This window comes from Carettochelys insculpta, chromosome 11 (genome assembly GCF_033958435.1).
Source record: "Carettochelys insculpta isolate YL-2023 chromosome 11, ASM3395843v1, whole genome shotgun sequence".
Taxonomy (NCBI): domain Eukaryota; kingdom Metazoa; phylum Chordata; order Testudines; family Carettochelyidae; genus Carettochelys; species Carettochelys insculpta.
In genome coordinates this window covers 6,386,080-6,407,619 of record NC_134147.1, presented here as the reverse complement: position 1 = coordinate 6,407,619, position 21,540 = coordinate 6,386,080, and the positions used below count along the sequence as shown (strand labels likewise).

Here is a 21,540-nt window from a genome sequence, read left to right as displayed (position 1 = left end):
ATCGCGGTCTTGCACAATCCGCTTCCTTCTTCTGTCTGGTTCAGAGCGCGCGTCGGTGTTGCACACCAGACAGCGGGCGCTTTCCGCCGCCCCCTTTCACCCGAGCAGGGCGAGTCAGTCAATCGCTGCTGCATCGGGCCCTGCTTGCGGTGCAATCACGCCGGGGACTCGAGCCTGAGGGCGCCTTCGGTGCGTGCTGCAGCCAGCTCTGGGGGGCCACCACCGTAACAACCTCGCATTCTCAGTCTTCCTATGGCGATAATGTCGGATTCGCATCGCCGCAGGCCAGCGCCCGGGGGCGCAGCCCGGCAACCGAGCAGGGCAAGGCGCTGGCGGGACGGGGAGCGGCGCGGCCCCCGGTTGGGAGGGTGACACCCCGCGCCCCCGGCTGCAGAGCGAGTCCCGGGATCAGAGGCGGGCGGGCGGGCGCGGGGACGCACGTGTCCCACCCGCCCATTCCCGCGGCGGAGCGCGCGGGCTCCGCGCGTTCCAATGGGGCGCCCGCCGCGCGCGCGCGCGGACGCCCCGCGCCCCGGCAGACAGGTGCCCGGCGCGGGCGCGGGCGCGGGCGCGGGCGCGGGCGCGAGCGGGCGGGGCTGAGCCCGCGGGCGGCGCAGGTGGGCGCCCGTCCCCGCCCGGCGCTGGGCTCCGGCCGGCGGCCGAGGCGCGCCGGAGCGCCCAAAAAGCCGCGCGGGCGGGGCGGGGAGGGGAGCGCAGCGGGGCGGCGGGCGCATGCGCTCCGCCCGTCCGTGCCATATTGGAATGAGGCGGCGAGCGGCGCCCGAGCCGCGGCAGCCGGCGGCGCGGGGCTGAGGGAACTCGCCGCAGGTAAGGCGGGCGCCGGCCGCAGCGGCTGGGCGCGTTTCGCCGGCCGCGGGCCCCGCCGGCTTTTTCCACCACCACCGCCCCCCCTCCCCCTTCTCGGCGGCGCGCGGCGGGATGCGCGGGGAGATGCGCGGGCCGGCGAAGGGGCCGCTGCGGGCGCGCCCGCGCCGCGCGCAGGGGCGGCCCCGCCACTCCCCGCCAGAGGGGCCGCGGCCGGCCGAAGTTCCCCGGCGCGCGCCCCGCCGAGCCCGCCAGTCGCGGGGCCGCGCCGCGCCGCTCCCGCGCCAACTTTGTGTCAGGTACTTCGGGCCCGCCGGGGGGTGGGCAGGGCCGGCCGGCTCCTGCCCCCTCAGCCGGCGCGCCCCCGCCCCGCCCCGCCCCGCCCCGTTCCGGGAATCGGCCTCTGGCTCCGCGGAGCGGGAGCGGCGCCGGTCCCGGCTGTTTGGGTCCCCGCGGTGCGCACTGCCGAGGGGCCCCTCCCCCCGGAGCGGCGGCGCCCCTCCCCCCCCCCCCCCGCCAGCACTTTGCGCTGCCTTTGAACACAGCCCCGCGCTCGCGGCTTTCCCCGTGACGTTTGGCCGCATCTCCCCAGCCCCCTTCTCTGTCACCAGCGGGCTGGGCTCGCTGAAGCAGGAGCTTTGTTTCCTGGCTGTTCCTCTGCCCGGGGTGGCTCGTGCGAGCCCTGCCGGGGTGGCGCCCCAGGGCTTGACACAACCGCTGGGCGGCTGCTGTGCACGTTGTCGCCATGCCCGAGGACTCCAACTTCAGCGTTTGGGGCGGGGAGACAGCAAAAATAAACCGGCTCCTGGAGAGCAGAAAAACAGGGTTCAAGCGGGGTCCGTTCTGAGGGGGAAAGATGCCGAAAGTTCTCCATAGGCCACCAGCAGGTCTTGTTATCTCCCCCCCCCGCCAAACAAGGAGAAAATGGTTGGAGCAAGGGGAAGAGCGTAGGCTCGCTCTAGTGCTGGGAAGAGGAAAAAACAAGCCCAGCAGTTATTGTGAGTTTCTAACAAGGTGGGCTATTAATATCGCACAAGGCCTGCCTTTCAACTGCATAACAGGCCAGGGTGATGGCTGTTTTAACGGTCCCATGTGGGCTTTAGTGGAATGATTGCATCTACTTTGGAGAAACTTCTTGCCGTCATAAAAGAGGTTTAAAAAGAGTAACATTGGTATCTGGTAGCTCTACCCACTTTGACAGTAGAATTCTAATGACAGCTGCTGTAGTGGTTTTTGTAATGTGGGAAAAAAGGCCTACATTGCTACTTTTTGTCTGTCAGGTCCCTCAAGGGAGCTTGTTGCTGTCAGTAGCCCAGTGAACATTTTAGTAATCCGGAGCGTAAGGTGGATAGTGCTGAAATCATGGAAAAACTAAGGAAGTGTCTTGCACATTATAATGATAGCCTTATAATGCATCATAAATCTGACATAAGTTGCATGTGGATTTGTTGGTTAGTTGGCATTTGGCTTCCAATCACAGAGAAGAAAAGTTTGTAAGCTCTGCAGGGCAGGAAATATTATCTTTATAGCACCTAATACAGTGGATCTCTGATTTAATGAACACCTCTAGGTGTTTTTGCAACATAATAATTCTCTGAAATAAAGTACATCAATGGAGGGATTCGCTTATAGTAGGTGTTCTAGCCATAACTTTATTTAAAATGTTGAATATACATTATAAAATGACTTGCTGCAGAAACACATCTGTCTGGCCCACTTCCTTAATTTCAGTTTGCGTAGGTTTTGCAAAATAATCGTGTTTTACTGTGATTTGTTTCTTGTCATTCTGGTTGGAGGATGAGGCTGTGCTGTTCCAGCACCATTATTAGTGGAGTATGTAACAGGAAGAGATACTCGAATGACTTATGGGACATCTTAGATGTCAGTGATCATAAAACTGAAAGAACTCGCTTCAAACCCTCTTTTGTGGTTTCTCTTGTTTTAAAATGAGAGGGTGAGGATAATGCAGTTTACTAATTTTTAATTTTATTTTTTTGCTGGGTGACTTAATCTCACTTCATAAAACCAGTGAAATATTTCCTGTGGCTAAAGCTGGTGCACAAATTTCACCAGAGGAAAACAACTTTATGGAATAAATAACAGAGCTAGACTGGCTGACTTAGTAATTATTGATCCATACCTTTTTTTTTTTTCCCCTCCTTCTGTGCTTTTTCATTGACTTCCTACTGTTGAACTACCTTATCTGGTTCTTTAGCTGAGCAGTTGTTCAGTAGACTGCTGCTTTTACAGCATGGGGAGAATATAGTGTGAGGAAACATGGTAACACCTGCAATATTCTTGGTTGGATGCTCTGATTTTTATATTCTCTGTGCCTTTTCAGCACCTTTCATCTGAGGATTTCAAATGGCTTTATAAAGAATAGATCCTCAAACTGTTGCCAATCAAGGATTTTAGTAATGTTTTAGAGTTTAGGTTTTGACGGTGGTGTGTTCCTCAGCAAACTAGTGGCAGATCTGATAAGATTACCCTTCCCTTTTGATTCTCAATCCATTTGCCTTTCTGCACACTCCTTTGCAAAATCCCTACTGTTCCACCTTTGCAAGTCACTTGTAACTTCACAGTGCTGTTTCTTTTTACTAATTTCTGCCATAGCAACATGCTCTCATGATGTGGACACCTACACTGTCATTTTCTGATAGCTGAACGCAAGTAACTAGACTTAAAATAATGCAATCCACAGGGTTGGGACCTTATATACGTGAGCATGTTCTTGCTGAACAGAGTAAATTAAAGAGCCTAAAAAGGGCTATAAATGCAGGTAAGTTGTTATGTGAGGAGGTCGTGTTAGAAGTTCCTTCTCACACATCTGAACATCAGTGGTACTACATGTGTGAAATTCTTGTCATGTGATCTTCATGTGTCGGCTAATAACAATACAAAAGAATGGGTAGGTTTGTCCCCCACCCTCAGCCTTGCTGCAAGTTTGTTTGCAACCTGAGCAGGGAAGTGACCACTAAGTCTCTCCGTACAATAAATAATTTCCCCTCCAGGTACTCCCACCTTCTCATCACTGATTTTAATTAGCACTGATTATTACACTTCCATCCTCTGCAGCCCTTTCTTTCACTGCTAGCATCTGAGTGAGTTGTATCTCATGAAAGCTTATGCCCTACATGTGTTTAAGGTGCTACCACATTTCTTGTTGTTTTTTGATGAAACAGACTAACACGGCTACCTCTCTGAAACCTCTGGCCACTACATAGTCTCCTTTTCAGATGTATGTTTTCATAGTATGCTGTTAATGGAAGTCAGTTACGTAGAATACAAGGAATCTGACCTGTCATGTATCTTCTGGTAATTTTAACTTTTCTCATTAAATGCTTACTTACTATATAAATCTTACAGATTTCAAGGTAGAGAAGTGCTTATCTAATGTGGCTGTGCAGAACCACAAACAGGGACTATACCTGATGTTTAATGGATTCCAAATATCTGGCTGTTGTATGTAGCAGTACCATGTTTCTGTATTGGACTGGTGGTGAACTTCAGTTTCTTCTGTTTATCTCGTTTGTCCCATCAGTGCTGCTGGAAGAGAATATGGTTGTGAAGTTAGAAAGGGACTTAACTAGTTCTTGGCCTCAAGTTTATATGTGACAAGTCTTTGTCTTTCAAACAGAAGATCTGTTGCTTCTAAACTAGGACAAAAGACGAAGCTCTTAATCTTAACATGCTTTAAGTAGAAAACATTTTCCTGACTTGTTCTGTAGACGAACCTTCTGTGACCCTGAAAACAAAACTCATTCATCCACTTTGTCCAAATTGAGTAAAGGTGAGAAAGAAACTACCTTTTCAGAACATTTATTTTTAATAATCTCATTTTGAGTAATGCAAGCAAAGATGTGGTTTTTAAGATGAGTTTCATCTTAACTGATGTGTTTAACATGTGGAGTTACTCTGTACTTGCCAATATAAGACCAATATTGTAAAAATGTGCAAAAGAGTAACTTCTGTATTTCACCACAGGACCCTACAGAACAAAGTATATAGTCTGTGCATTTTGTATTAAAGCGATATGTAAGATGCATGTTGCTCCACAAAAATACTAGCAAAAGCCAAAAAAAGAGAGAGAAAATATAAATTGATATTCTCAGAATATGTCCTAAAACAAGCTTAATTTGTAATGAGTGAGGTCATAATTCCAGACCAGGCCAAAAAAAATCCCTCCTGAAGTACATGACATTGAGTACTATACTTTAATATGGCATAATTTATGGGAATCCATTGTTTAAAAAGAGACTCCCTTTTAGACAAAGCATGATCTGAGTATAACTTAGAACTGGAATCTCCTGAATTATTATAGTTTCACCTCTAGCAATGATTCTCTGTGTGGCATTGTGGAGCTTCCTTCTTCCTGTCTGTTTAAACGTGTGTAATGTAGGGCTGTGCTTTTGGTTAATGTGTGGATTAGTGTTTGTAAAACACCTTAAAGATATAAAGTGTAGCATAAATGCTAAGATGCATTAGCTTTTATGATTTACAATTTATTTTTCACTCCTGAAGTAACCCCTAGAGTCCCCAGTCAAGATTGTGGGGCACTGTGCTAGCACAGTGCATACAAAACTTAAAAGATGGTCCCTGCTCCAAAGAAAATCTAAATGCAAAAAGTGACGATGTGGCTGGTAGGCAGTATATAGCTACAAGAGAGCATAATCAAAATGTGCAAGAATTTAAATGTATCTAAAGGGTTTTTTGTTTTTGTTTTTTAAATTCTTGTTTTCTCAAAACTTATGTATTTATGGGCGATGAACGTATGTGTATTTTGATGACTTTCTGATTCAGTGTGTACTGATGGCATGTGCAAATCAGCTTTTGAGGGATACCTTCCCTTTAGGCTGAAAAGAGGTCCCTACATTTTTTCTGCTATAACAGAAATCTTTTATTGTACTGGCAAATTTCAGCACAAATAACTCCTGGTAAATTAGCCTGATTGGAGATAATTAGTTATTAACACTATAACTAGCAACTGACTACTGTCATAAGTCTTAATAATTTGTGGAGGTTAAATTGACCATAAACAGTCCTTTGCTCTCTGTTTGGGTCACCCTTGGCAACAGCTTGCCGGTATTCAAGATTGCTGTTTGTACTACTGTGCCACTTCATTTATAGTGGTTTGGTTTATTTGCCATGACACTTTTTAGGTCATTCTTTTTCTTTATCTTTCTTTCTTTGGAGAGATCAGTTAGAAGGAATTTTGCCTGGTAGGAAAGAGCTAAATCTGATGTCTGAAAATAATGTGGCTATCAAACCAACTTTGTTGTTTCATGTGTGCAGATGGAAATAAAGAAGCTGCTGTATCTTTGCTTCTAGAATGAAATCTTATGCAGTGCTGGGCACTCTCATCTCCCATTTCAAGTGATTGGAATTAGGTGCTCTTTCATCTAGAGGATTGGGTCTCTAATGTGACGAGAGTAGGGATTGTGGAATTTGGTAGAAAGACAAATGCTGCAGCGTGTTAATGTTTGCATCATTGTTAATATTTTCTGGGGGTAGAGATGTATGAAGCAGGAATGCTACAGTAAAAAATTTTGGGGGAAGCATTGAATTCACTCTGACTGTATTCTGAAGACTTCGTTTTTGGGAACAGAGGTGAATTCTATAAACAGTATGGTTAGAGTGTGCTTCCCCGCCCCCCCCGGCCGCCTCAAAAAGAACACTGAGTTGGAAAGTGAAGATACTTCCAGTAATGTTGTCATGCATTGTCATAGCTGATGGTCATGGCTCACTCTAAAGGTGGCTATTTGAGTTAAGCAATTAGTCAGTGAGCGTAATATCAGTTTCTTAGTGTCCTTTGGGATCTGAGGTGTCAAATGTAAGGCTTTTCTTCTCTAAAAAGAGGCTGAATGCAATCAATAAAGTGTTTATTCTAAGATATTTATAAAGTATTAAGGTATCTGAGAATTAGGTGTTGAATTCTGAAGATTCCAATGTTTTGTTCAAATCCTTCCCCTAAACTCATAGTTTTTCTCATTAGAAGCAATGACAGATCATGTGTAGAAATCAGGTTATTTATCCTTTGAGATGCATTTGTATAGAATGCTTCCAAAATGTAATGTCCCTTAAAGTTTAGTGATGACTGACATTAGAATTTCAGCTAAGAAGCTCCCCTGCTCTAAAGACTTGTTTAAACTAGGCACTTTTCACAAAAATTTTCCACTCTTGCCAACTGTTTCTCTTGAAGGGAGGCTGCTGCTGGCTCACATGACCAGATTTTCCTGAAAAAGAATAGATGATACATAGGCTGATGCTTTTTATGCATTTTCTAAATTTTAAACTCTCAAAACAACCACTTCTTTATTGCAAGGCAGACAAATATGCATATATGCTCCCATTTTATCTCGTACCTAACCTTGTGTGCCAGAATGATCTAATGGACACAATCTTACCTCAATAAAGTATGCTACATAGTTGCATAATATCATATGGTGAGCTAACCAAATACTAAGAATTTGAGAATATAAAAATAGGTACATAATTTCTCACAGAATGGTATGAACGTGTGTTGCAATTTGTGCACTTTCTTGGTACACAGTGTGGCAGTGTTACATAAACTTCAATAATTTATTGAAGTAATTGAAATAAATGTTAGTTTTACGGTTAACTCTGTTCAGTGTCTCAAAATTGCTTAGTGACTAGAACGCAATCAAAATAGGAACATTTAATCGCTTATTACCAATTGGTCAATTGGACAAGACTCGAACTCTTTTAACTGATTAAGATTTGGGGCCTGGCTTTCTGAGTATCCCTTCCATACTTTAGGTTGATATTTTCCCCTTCTTCCCCAAACTTCCAATGTTGTTGCGTTCAGGTTTGACAGGCAGCAAAATTTTTGAGGTGCTCTGGTCCAGCATCCCATCAAAATGTCTTGAGACTGCCCCCTCTTCCCCCCTACCCAGCAATTTGCTGCTTCTATGGTATTAGTACTGTAGTACAGAGAGAAAGAGAGAGAGAGATTAAATGTGTGACTTTCACTTAAATATCACTAACTTTTAGCAATTGTAAAAGCATTTTTAATTTACCTGGTAATTATGGCTTATATATGCATGATATTTGTATTTAATTGCTATGGCAGAAATATCACTGGGCATGTTTCTAAATCAACTTTTCAAAAAGCCAAGCTGTTACAGGTTGGACTGCTTCTGGGAATTTTCCAATTCTATTTGAGTCCATAACCTGCTGGTCTATGAATTTGGTGGAATACATTGAACTACAAAGGTAAAAAAGCTCACATCAAAATCCAGTTTCTCCGAAGTATCTTCTACTCCTTATTGACCTTCTGCAAATCGTTATCATTTACAGTGGCCCTGGACTAAAAATACAGTAAGCCCTTCCATATCTGTCAGCTCCGGTACTGGGAGGTTGAGTAGTATTCTGGGTAGTAGAGAGGTATACTTAGCAATGCATAATACTAAAGAAGAACAAGATTAGATATTAAGAAACAAACAAACATATGCAAAGCACTTCATTTACCAACAGTATCTTTATACTGTACTTGCTGTATTATGTGCTTACTTTCATTATACTGTACTTACGGAAAATGTAACTAAAATTTACTTATGGTTGACATGCCATTTGTTTGAAAGTCTTTGATGATAGAATGTCGGCTATGAAAGAGTTTACTGTACTAGTGAGAATCTGACAGATGTCACCGAAGAACTTCAGGGAGCTGAAGAAAGCTTAAAGCTGGATACAAAACCTTGTTCAGGTGTAGAAGGACGAAAAAAAATGCTATGTCTAACCTACCACTTAAGTCAGTAAAACTTGTGTTGCTGAGGGGTGTGAAGAAAAATAACCCCCGCAAATGATTTAGGTTTGCTGGCATTCATGCTAGTGCACACTGCACTATATCAACAGAACGTCTCCCACCAACATAGCTTGTTCAGGGGTGGCTTAATTATGTGGGCAGGAGAGCTCTCTTACATCTATATAAAGTGGCTAAATGAGAGAGATCTCACAGCAGTATCATTGTAATATCTCTAGTATAGACAATAGTGAATAAGTGAAATAAATAAGTTGATAGTATAAGCTCCATCTACAGTAGAGAAGAGTCAGGAATGGACAAAAAATGCTATATAGGCCTCAGTCATGCAGGGTGTTTGGCTCCCTCATTTTCTAGATACATAATGGGAGTTCTGGGTGCTGAGCACTGAACAGGATCAGATCCATAACAGAGCACAAGTACAGAGTACATGCTCTGGAGAAATTCACATTTAAGTGATAGGGAGCACATTCTCTGATTGTGCTGAAATTTCCAGAGGAGGTGGTCTCTATAGCGTTGATTAATGAGGGGTATGGGGAACAGTATGGAGGGGCCAAGAGAACTTTTGTGTAACGGATAAATGACCTGTGGGCTTATTCAGAGGAAACTTCAGTTTCTGTTAATGTTTATGAGCCATATATTCTGAAACAAGAACTTTAGCCAATGAAGCCTAAATAGAATTATTTTAATACTGGAAAATTGTTCCCATATGCAGAGGATTCTTATACTGGCAACTGTTATATAAAATAAGATTCCTATTTTGTGTTTAATTAGTAAAGGCATTCTGTTCTGGTGGCAGAAGGGCTGGGATATATAACAGAAATACTGAAAGCAGGGCCATCTCTAGGGGGCCTCCACCCAGGCCCTGTACCATTTTTCCAACTTCTGTCCCCTTCCACAAGTGATACTAGGAGCTGGCAGGGTGGGGTGGGCCTGGGTTGCTTTCCACTGCTGTCAGCAGCCCCTCTGTTAAACCTTCAGGCTACCACATGTCCCTCTGAAGCTCAGGGCCCCCCAAAGTGTGGGACCTGGGATGATTGCTCCAGATCGTCATATGGAAGGTCCAGCTCTGACTGAGAACACCCTTATCTGTTCACGTAAATATTTTGGTTTGTCTTCAGACTTGATTTGAGGTACTCACAGCGTTTTCAAACTTCAGTGCCACGTGACCCCCCCTTCTGACAACAAAAATTACCGTACAACACCTGGAGGGGAGACCAAAGCTTGAGCCTACCCAAACCCTGCTGCCGTGGGTGGGAGGGCCAAAGCCTGACCCCGCTTCCTCAGGCAGAAAGGACAAAGCTTTCAGCTCCAGACAGGGGGCCAGCAACCTGAGCCTCCTTGCCCAAAACTGAAGCCTGAGGGCATAAACTTTTCAGCCCTGAGCAGTGGGGCTTGGGCTTCAGCTCTGGGGACCCCATTGAAATGCAGTCATGACGCATTTTGGATTACTGATCTTTGGTTAGAGAACTGCTGATCTACTCTATTCACTTAGCTTGGGTGCCTATAGTTTGTTTACATTCTAAAATGACCTCAGTCTCTGCAACCATGACATAAAGCATCCTTGAGTTCTGCTGTGTAGTCCAGACGATGTTTAACTAAATACCAGTCATTGGCTGCTGAAGAGAATCTACTGTGCTCTTGAGCCAGATTCAACTATTCACATTTTTATTGAACCACACTAAAAGTGCCTATCCGATGCCTGACAGGCATTTAAATTTACACTAACCACATCCATATCCATCAGTTCCCCTGACCAAATGAGCTAGTGACAACATAGAGATAATCAGTTTTTCTCCTTACAGAATTCCCCATCCCCACCACCTCTCTCGTGCAAGTATGAGGACCTAGATCTTTAATGTCAGTTATGTTAATCATAGCAGTATGTTGATCCCTTTAAAATCTAAGGGATGTATGTCCTACAGGAATTCTTCTTGCGTAAGACATAGAGTAATTTAGAGGGCTTAATTTGCTGCTACTTTGTGTCTTGCCATTTGGTTAAACCTGAGCAAAGCAAGTGTAAAATATAACCACTGGTAACAGTAAACAGACAATTGACAGCATTATGAAAATGTACCAGCCTGTCTAAATCCAAAGAAATGAGTTTTTCCTAATTATTAATGAGTATCTATTTAGTCTCAGTAAAATTCGTTTTGTACTTCTGCAAGGTTTCCTTTTCCATTTGTGACAATTGTCATAGTGCCTTCTGAATTTACTTTCCTATTTTAGCTAGACAGCACTGCATGGAATTAACCCTTGAAAGACAAACCAGGATTAAATCCACAACCACAAGGGCTAGAAACTCTTCTTTTTTAAATCCAAAAGCTTTTGATTCTGTAGAGTGTGAGACTGCATGGGAAATAGTTCCTGGGCATTTTTGTAGCACTGTTTTTTACTTGTTTTGGCTTTACACTTTGGGTGTAGGCCAGGTATGGCCTAAAATAGTTATTTTAAACCTTACTACTAGTAGAAGTAAATGTTTGTAGCAGTGCTCGGTTGTGTCTCTTTTTCATTTGGAGTTGTGTGGTGCTTAACAGTCCCTCACTTTCAAAAACCACACTTGTTTTCTGTTAGCAGTTAAAGATATGTACAAATCAAATCAGATAAGGAGCTGTGCTTTTTTAGCATCAGAGGGGTCTTTTTGAAAAACATACGGTAGAGGTGATTCAAAATCAAACATTCCATCTGTAAAGAGGGAAAATATGTGGAATGCTGTACAAATACACTCATGTGGCACCCTAGAGAGCATTTAAAAAATAATGGTCTCTACTTCATATACTAGCACACTCTGTGAGACAAGTGTTCAGATGCACAAAGTAGGCAAGGAGAGGAATGCAAGAAGCCTTCAAAAAAGGGTTTGTTTGTTTGTTTGTTTTAAGAACTACTCGATGGAAAGGAGTCATGCTCCTGGACACCTAAAACACTGGGGCTGTCCCTGCTTCTCCTCCTCCTCCTCCAAAAAAAAAAAGCTATGAGCTTAGTACCCAGGCCATTTTTAGAAAGTGCTCTTGTTGGTATTACTAATTGAATATTAAAAATGAATAATCATAAACAAAAAATAAATCAAGTCCTGTATATTTTTTTTTAAACACAGAAAATAGCAATAGAGCAATAAATTTCACTTCTTGGTCAGTCTCATACTGACCATACTCATACTCCAGCATCGCATTATACAGTGATTTTGAAATATTATATGGAGCTGCAAAACTTCATAGAATAAAATGAGGGTTTTTTTGTTAGATTTTTAAAACACTATTTTACAACAGTCTAAAAGGCAATATTGTCAGTTCCAAGCATTAGGGTTTCTATTTCCATTTTTAGTACAGTATTTGAATTAACAATAACTAGTACCCCTAGTCATAGAGCAAGTATTGATTGTATGAAGTGCTGTACAAACACATTGGGCTAAGGGCTAGAAATTTATTGAAATGAGAGCAAGATCCTCATTTATTTGTCATTCTAAGACCTGGGACTTTGATGAAGCAATCTGATACTGAGAGCCCTCAATAAAAAATCAAGGGCTGCCAATACTGTTGGCCTGTAAACTACCTGGCAATATGCCTGTGATTTAAAAAGTATATTGTTGCTGTAACTTGTCAATGTTAAGTGTTCTATGTCTTAAATCTAATAGTGGGAAATAACAGGCTACAGAGTCAAATTTTTAGACCTTTGAGAACTGTGCGGCGTGACTGCTTTTTGAGGTGGCATGGGATGCTGATGCTACAGGTTGAACCTCTCGAGCCTGGCACCCTTGGGACCTGACTGATGCCACATGAGAGAATTTGCTGGACCATAGGGTGTCAATATAGTCTAGCTGCATTACCTACACTTCCACTGCTCACTGGGCCCTTAGAAGACATTTAAAAGTAAATTACAGATAAATAACAGCACAAAACACTGAAAGTCAAGACTGGTGGCTGTAATCAAACCTTATGGCCACACCTGTGATAAGTGGTTAACTAAAATTGTGCCAGATTATGGATGTTGCCTGACAAGAGTGCCAGACTAGAGGGGTTCAACCTATACTGTGATTCCATTACTGTAACAAAAGAGGATGGAGAATGAATTGGTTCCCATGTTGTGTGGTGGCATTGAAAGATAATGGATTATTTGGTTGCAACTCGCAGTGGAGCTTTTCTTTACCAAGAACTTAAAAGTAAGATTTCAGTAGCTGACGCAAAAAGATTTGATAAGATGTGGTGAGACTAGATAGCCCTTTGATCCACTTGCCAAGGAGCTTGTAAGTCATGCTAGGCAAAACAAAAATGTTGAACATGGTTGTTGAAATCTGCCATGACTATAACAAGAGGACACAATCCTTTTTCTCTTAAAGCATCACCTGGTTGATATCTGGCTTGGTCCTGGAGGTCGGTGGGTTGGATGTTTATGTCCATTACTTTCACTTTTATTGTGTCTTTTTGAAGCTTTTGACACCCATGTGATTGCTGGCCACCTAGCAACTTTTATTGGTAAACACACACTTCAGAGCTCATTGTCTTCTCTTAGTAATATTGTCTGATCAAGAATGCTGTCAAACCAAAGCAGTGCCGCTGGAGGCAGTTGGTGGTTTTGAGTATTCTCTTACCACTGAACATGGAGCAGCTGATACAGATGATGAGTGGACGAGCTGAACTATATGGGATTAATTTTGTGAGGAAGGGTAAATCTGCTGAGATTTGTTCTGACTTCATAGCCAATTGTTGTGAGAGTTGTGTTTAAACTCTCTAACTTAAAAATTCAGTACTCCAGACCTGGTGGTTTGTGTGGGGACTTCTTGAAGTGTTGTGGAACTTTGCTTCGAATCTGTGTGGCTCAGGCGTTGCCACCTCATGGATGCTACACATGTGTTTTGTAATTCAGCTTGTGTGGTGCGAAGTAACAGTGTTACTTCTGCGTGATGAGATCTGACTCTGATAACTGGTAGAAATGGGATTTGAGGAGGCTGCTGACATGTGAGAACTGGAAAGGGGGCTGAGCTTTGTAGTGTAAATAAGAACAGTTTTAGGAAGGTTGTTTTTTCTTTTTTTATATATTAAAATACTCCAGTGTTGTGGGGTTACATGGGGTGCCAGTAGCATTTATTGGCAAGTTCATTTGTATGCCTCTGAGACTTGATGAACATTTTTTTTTTCCTCCCTGTAAAGAAAAATGTGGACTTTCAGGCAAATATAAGATCTTGCAATTTTCTGGTTTAATGGACATAGCTGAATAGGATTTTTTCCTAAGCTCTGTAATAAAATTATAAACCTTTATATTATTGAGATTCTGATTTGGAACTGTTGGGAGGTGGGTATATCTTGAGATGCTGTTTATTTTGTTATCTTTATAATCTGCCATTATTAATATATCATGTGGAAAACAAAACTATTTACCAGCCTGGACTAGAAGTACTGAAAACAAAATGTGAAAGAATCCTTGGAAAGCTGCAGGAGATCATAGAACTTTGCCATGAAACGATTGAATACTGTGCCTTCCAGAGCCTCTTATGAATAAATCCAGCTTTTTTGGAATTTTTTTTTTCTTTTAAAAAATGCAATGATGAAGCAAAGAGGAGACAAAAGGATGAGTAGTTAAATCATTAATGAAGAACAACACTCAGTGTTTCTTAATGTTGTACTTAAATCTTCTTTCCTGGTTTAGTGGTGCTTGTTTGCAATTATTTGCTGTAAGGCTATTTAAAAAAAATGTAATGCACGACCATATTCTATTCCTGGGTTCAGAATGATGCTCAAAGCATTGTATTTTGGGCAGGCCAATAAAGTGCACTGTGTATCTCACAGTTTAGTTCTCAATCTCTCTTTTTTTTTTTTTTTTTCTTTTATTTAAATATGAAAGTGGCAATTCTTAACTACCAGAGAGGAGCAGTTGCCAGCACTAGCCATCTTCCAGTTGGCAAGACAGCACATAAAGCTAAGGCCAGAACAAAGGCAGCTCTTTCAAAAGACACTGATCTTTGATGCCTGCACTTATTTCTCAGTCTAGTAGTTTAAGCCCTTCCATGCTCTTATTCTCTAATTATTACATGTCTCTTTGGAGATTAAGTGATAAAAACTAACAACATGTTGTAACAACTCCACAGCCATTTTGTCACAATGCTCCTGCACGTCATAGTCATTCAATGTCAGGATGATGGTGGGGAGAGTGCATTTTTGCATGTTTCAAAAGCAAAGGACTCTATTTGAGCTATTCTGTTAACAGTATGGTGCCTGTGATAAACAAGCAGTACTCACTGTAACCAGCAGAGGGCAGTGATACTTATATTCACTTTAAAATAAGGTACTGCATGGATGTGTATAAAACTAAATGAGTATAAATATCTGTGTATTTTTTTTATTTTAAAAGTTACATGGAAATTTGTTACATTTAACAGATGGTAATCATGCTTTCTTTGCTGCTTTTTTTTTTTTTGTGGTGGAAAGGAATGCTAACAAAACCAAAGAAAATCCATCCAGAAACCAGTAGTTGGTGTTTTTCAGTATGTCTTCTCCTTGAAATATCTTAAACCAGTTTGATTAAATATTAATGGAAATATTTGAAGACTTGTATTTATAAAGATTATGGTGTTAAGGAAATGTGTTGAATGACTGGTAATAAATAGTTTGGATTCACTGTAACACCAGCCACTACATGATTTTATCACTATGGTTGCTAAAACAAATGTATACTGATATGAATGATTGACAAGAATAAAAAGAGAAATGGAACCGACTGCTATATTAGATGAACTAGGTAAAACAAGTCAGCAACATGTTTTATAATGCGTATTCTTGACTTTCCTGCTAATCTAGTCTATTCCCTGTATTTCTATATCTGATGCCCATCTTTCATTTTTATAAGAATAACACGCGCCAGTTTAATTTCTTGGATTAACAATGGCATGCTCCTCATCCAGACAATGCAAGTATATAATCATTGAGCTCTGACGGTCAGATTACTGAAAGCAGCATGATCCAATTGCCTTGATGTTTGGGAAACTTTTAACTGGCAGCTGTATTTCAAAGTCTAAATGACAAATTCTGCCATGTGCTGAAGATTAAGGAGTGCATTGTGCTAGCATTTGCTGTGGGAGATGCATATGGTAGAAACTTATGCCTTGATTTCAAGTACAAAACTTGTACTACCTATAGTAGAAGTCTGTTGATTGCAGGGAGTTACAAAGGTATAACCACAGCAGATTAAATTCCTGTGTAAGGTAACCACAATATAACTTTCCTCTGTAGACAAGCCCTGAGATGTCTTTTAAAGGAAGCAAAGCAATAGAAAAATCATGTGTGTTTTGGTTAGTGAACAGGTTAATTTTAGAGGTTCTGGTGGCCCTGAATTAAAAGAGCTCTCACGATCACAGAGGACTTTTTCCATCTTTTTGTGAGAAACATTAGCAAATGGTCTGCTAAATTCCACAGAGGAGTCTTTCCTGCAGAATTTCATTTATTTTGGTTGTGGAAAAACCTCAAATGTAAACTAATTCACTCATGTCTTTTTTTCTATACTAAGCTTATTTCTTTAAAGTTTCGCACCATTGTTGTGAGCACCCATACAAACAGGACACCAAATTAGAACTAGTAGCGTATAAATATCCCCATTTTTCTCAGTGTGATGTCAATCAGGAAGTCTAAAATAACTAAAGTTACCACAAGCTTTGATCAGTTTTGTTCACATGGACAGTCCCATTAAAATCAGTAGGACTTTTCACATGTATGTATTAAAATAGTTGGAGGATTTAGGTTGTTTGGGACCAGTTACACTGATTACTTGCATGATCTGGATAGCATAGTTACAATTGCTTTCAGTCCTGTGTCAAATACTAGTTAGGCCATGTCTAAATACACAGCAGGGCAGCCATGCAGCTCTACTGATAACCGCTGTGCCACTGCAGCGCATCTAGTAAAATGCTCCATGCTGACCTGACAGCTCTCCTGCTGACATAGCGCTGTCTACCCTGATGCTTATGTCAGTGAAATGTGTATCATTCAGGGCGTGCTTTTTTCACACTTCTGAGCAACGTATGTTATGCCAGCATAGGCTGTAGTGCACACGTTGACGAAATAGAACAGTGTCATCCTGGGTTTCCTGTTCCTGCTGGAAATCTAGGATGAATGGGCTACTTCCTACCCATTTCACTTTTTAACCTATTTTTGAGGAGTGGGGGGAAAAGCCCTGTCACAACTCACATAAAGTGGATCTAGAGCTCAACCAAATCAAGATCAGTGCTTATGCTATATTTAAATAACCTAAGGATTTGCCTACAGTAAAAACTCTACAGTGGCACAACTGCACTGCTCAAGTTCTTCAGCTTGCGCAGTGCCTTTGCCCACAGGAGGGATTCTCCCATTGGCATAGTTAATGTGTCCTCGAGAAGCAACGACTTGATCATCACAAGGATTCTTCTACTGACTTAGTGCTGTCTGCGTGGGGACTTAGGCTGGTGTGGATTTTTCCCTGAGTAACATAGTTAAACCAGCCTAAGTTTCCAACATAGAGGAGGCCACGTTACTTACCTGGCCCTCCAATAAACAGTCTGAATTCTGGTCTGCACAAGAAGATGAGTTCTGCTTGACTGTGTTGGCTAAAGGTGGGGAAAAATTCACACACCTGAGTTGTGTAGTTAAGTTAACCTAAATCTCTGTGAAGGCAGCAGTAGGTTAACAGAAGAATTCTTCCAATGATTTACTTAGTCCCTCCTAGAAGAGGAGCATTAGTTATGGCAAAGGGGAGAACCCCTCACTTTGGTGTGGATAGCACTTACGCTGAAGAGTACTGTAGCAGCACAGCTGTGCTGCTTTAGCATCGTAAGTAAAGACAAGTCCTCAATCCAAGCTAAACTAGTTCACATGGATGGAGCCAAAGAGGCTGAACTATATGCCCATCCAGGCTGTGGAAGAATTTTGTGTCACCTAGACTGTAACAGTCATTGGCCTGTAATCACTTAATAGTTACCGTTTTATCCAAAAGAACTGACTAAATAGTTTACCAGGAACCATTTTTACTTTAAAAGGCTTTTCAGTGAGTATAGTGCTGTAGTATAAAGTCCTGATTTGAAAATGAATAGTTTCTTACTGTCCTTTAATGGTGACCTCAGGTGTCTTAAAAATTTGATGTGTGCTAGTTTAAAAACTGTTCATTACATCTTGTTCCCCACCCCAGATGTCACATGTTCTGGTCTTTGTTGCTTTTGGTGGTGGTGATAAGCATTAGCAAGTGTTTATACTAATTTTTTTAATTAGGTACTGCAATGGAGTTAAAGTCTGAATGACATCCCATGGCCATAAATTCATAATTAGGATTTTTTGATCACCATTGTGTTAGAAAGTAGAGACTATAAGAATTTTTAATTTTAAAAAAGCACCCATGGCCATGGGCACATAGCTACACTTAAAAACAAACAAAAAAACCTCTTGGCCCTTTACATGTAATAAAATGCAAAAACAAATACAAACCTGTTTTTTTTTTTTCCCCTGTCCTTTTTTTTTTTTTAAATTATGACCATTTGAGTTTTATAGTTCCAGCAGCTAAGAAGTGTTGGATTTCTATGGGGTGGGTTTAGAGATTTTAGGGGAGGGAGTTTCTGTCAAAATTTCAGCTTCAGTTTTAAATGAATGCCTTTTTAGATTGATCTCTTGCTTTTGGAATAGTGTCTGATATTGGAAATCCGAGTGGTCTGAGTAGAGTAGAGGATATCTATCCTATGCCCCCATAGAAATTACACAGCATTGGTGGGGAGGTCAGGAAGTTCTGCATGTTTGTCCATGATGATGAATGTACTTCTGTGGATAAAGAGGTGCTATTGGAGCTTGAAAATTGTTCCTTAGATCTTTGCCTACAAGGAGGGGAGCAAGATGCTTTAATACAGAAAAGACCTTCCACATACCAGTGGCCTTCTGGTTAAGGTTGCTGCTGTTTCACTTCTGTGAGCTAGAAGTCCAGGACACAGAGTGGAGGCCTGCTGGGAGCAGCCAGTGATTTAATCCCACTAATAATGTATGCAAACTGAACACTACAGCAAGGGCAGTTTTGTCTTCAGACTACCTGTGAGCTGTTCATCACTGAACATCTCCTTAACCATCTTCGTGAGAGAAATGATCAAAGAGCTAGAAGTACGTTTACTTGGAGGCTGAAACTCTTTCTCCACTGAAGTGACGTAACATGGACTTCACCAGGCTGCTAACAATCATCCCTAAACATGACCACCACCTCCTATGAATAGCTGATTATTATTCATGTTTGGTACATGACTTCTCTGGTACTGTGGTGGTGGTTCTTGAAGTGGCTTTGTGACATAGGATATGAGTGGACATACATGTGGCCTGTGTGAAATAAGTGACACATAAAAGTGGCTTGCTGTGGACCTAGGCCTGTTCAGTCATGGCCATATGAGCCATAATTAAGTGCATTTAAGCATGAGGGGGCAGGGATACGGGAGTTAACAAACATCTGCTGATCACTGTTTTAAATAATGGCTTAACAGAACAGTCAGGGAAAAAGCTGGGGTAGAAACCACAGGCTCTTGTGGGAAGTCCTGGGATGGGACCTGTGAGAACCAGGGCAGTCCCTGGGAAGTGCTGCTGGAGTCCCCAGAGAGGGGAAGTAGCAGATGACCTGTCTGGCAGAAGATGTGGTTTGATTGATTGTGTTCAGTGATTTAATTGGCCTTCTGTTACCCCTCCATATGGGACTGACCTTTAAGAGTGAAGCCTGACCAGAGGGCTGAGTCACCCAGAAGGGACCATGGCAGAGCTAGATGGGCTGACAGAAGTGGGTACTAAAGCAGAAGAGACCCTGAAATACAATGGTCTGATGCCAGGAGGTGCTCTGGCAGCAAGTGGAGTTGCTTGCACCACAAACAGCTATCAGATGACAATGGCTTTTGGTCACTGCCAACTTCAGATGTTCCCACACTCATAGTCTATGGCTTGTCTAACCACACAAACCACTCATTTAACAACTCGATTTAGAGCAGGAATGGGCAAATACCGACCAGCCCATGGGCTGGATCCAGTCCACCAGCATTAGTCCCTAGTGAGCCTCTGTTTCTATATTTACCTGTGCCCCTGCAGGTATTGGATGATTGCAGCTCTCTTTGGCCATGAACACTGATCCACAGCCTATGGGAGTAGTGGGAATCGGCATGGACCAGGACACAGCTTTGTGGCTCCCATTGGCCACAAAAGGTGATCTGCCGCCAACGAGAGCTGTGATCACCCAATACGTGCAGAACTGCAGGTAAATATAGCATTGGTGGCTTGCTAGGGACTAACTGAGGTGAACCACCTTTCTCTCATTATTGCCCATCCCTGACTGAGAAGCTGATTTGGTGCTGACGTGTTGTGTAGAAAGTCTTAAGTCAGTTTGCATTGTATCTGTTTAGCTTCAGTCAGGTAAAAAACACTTCAACATCCTGTTTTGTTTCTGTTTATCTGAAATGTGTTCATATGAGAGGCTTGTGCTGGTTGTGAATGGATCCATTTCTGAATCAGTGTTTAAACTGTGTTGATTGGCTTCTAGAAGTGATGTGCTCTAATTCTAATTCCCTGAGCCATTATGTCTCCACAGTACATACAGTTTTTTTAAATGACCTGCTCACCTAATTAGTTATGTTTACACTTATACATAGCATGCCAAAACCTTGTGTAGCATATACCTATTTTTCTGCTTTCCTTATTTTCATAACATTTTTTCCCCACAATGGTGAGACTGACTGTTTTTGCACCTGTAACTATTATTTCTCCTCAAGTAATTTTGAGTAGTCTCTATCCAATGTGCTAAACATAAATGAAAAAGAAAACTGTGGACAGTTGAGGGCACAGGTGAAAACGTAGATAAATTTCTCCTTGCTTATTATGTATGGTACTTGAAGTGTTAGTATTCACACAACCATTTTAATAAGTGGGAGGACAGTAAAAACTCATTATTGGAGAAGATACTTCCTTGAAGTTACTGAAGACCACTTAGAAGAGAAATCCTGAGTTAAGTGGAGATGGGATGAGTTATTGTAATAGATTTTTAAGGAAATGTCCACAGGTCAGAAACCTGAGTAAGTGCCTTGAGTTCCTTCCCCATGAAAACTGTAATTACTGCAGTGCCTCTATGTCAGTTTCACATAGGTCTAGGTATTTTTGTAGTATGGAGAAGGCCTGATTGAAGTGGTACAAATATGGGGTTTTTTTAATGTTGTTGAAACTAAGAATTTTGGTTGACACACAGAAGGGTAATCAGGCTTGTTTCATTTCTTTTAAAGATCTCTCCCTGAAAAAGAGAATCATAGCAACCACGTTTAAAGATTTCAGAGGTTCCAGACTACACTATAGTGTAAACACAGCTAGCATAGAGTAGAATGACTTGATAGCAAGTGTAAAAAATTAGGCTGGCAGTGTGGGAGATAAGAGGAACCTGTACAAGAAAAGCCCTGAATATCTGGGCTGTCCCTATAAAATCAGGACATCCAGTTACCACAGTGCGGGGGTCTGCCACCTGTGGCTCTGGAGCAGCATGTGTTTCTATAAGGACTTCTTTGTGGCTCCTGATGTGAAATTGCCAAGTTAAAAAAACCTTTTTCTGATTATTATTGATAAATAGTGAATGTCTAAAAGCCTAAATATGAGAAGTTGCTATCTAAATAGTAAACAATATGTGATCTTGAAACATTGGATAACTCCTCCTTTAATATTTGCAGTACATTGTAGGATATGATACTGTATCTGTATTTTTGATTGCATTGCTAATAAAGTCTTGATTTTTTTTTTGAAAAGGAATGTTGTGGCATTCCTGCTGTGAAGAGCAACAGGCATTTTTAGAGAGAAAACAAATTAGAGTTACGAAAAGCACAGTTTGACTTCATTTATTAAGGACAGTCGCCTATTCACTTGCATTGGGGCTCTTGAAATATTGAGCTTTTTGCTGAATTCGAAAAAAGGTGGTTCTTACTATTTTGATTGCCAACC

General features: G+C 41.9%; 1 protein-coding gene across 2 annotated transcripts in view; it reads left to right on the top strand.

The window, feature by feature from the left end:
- Positions 1 to 756: 756 nt before the first annotated feature.
- Positions 757 to 21,540, top strand: part of SFMBT1 (Scm like with four mbt domains 1) — a 126,652-nt gene continuing 105,868 nt past the window's right edge. For both annotated transcript variants that reach the window (XM_075005748.1, XM_075005747.1), the window contains exon 1: positions 757 to 828. The gene's annotated coding sequence lies outside the window, so the exon portion shown is untranslated. The remainder of the gene's footprint in view (positions 829 to 21,540) is intronic.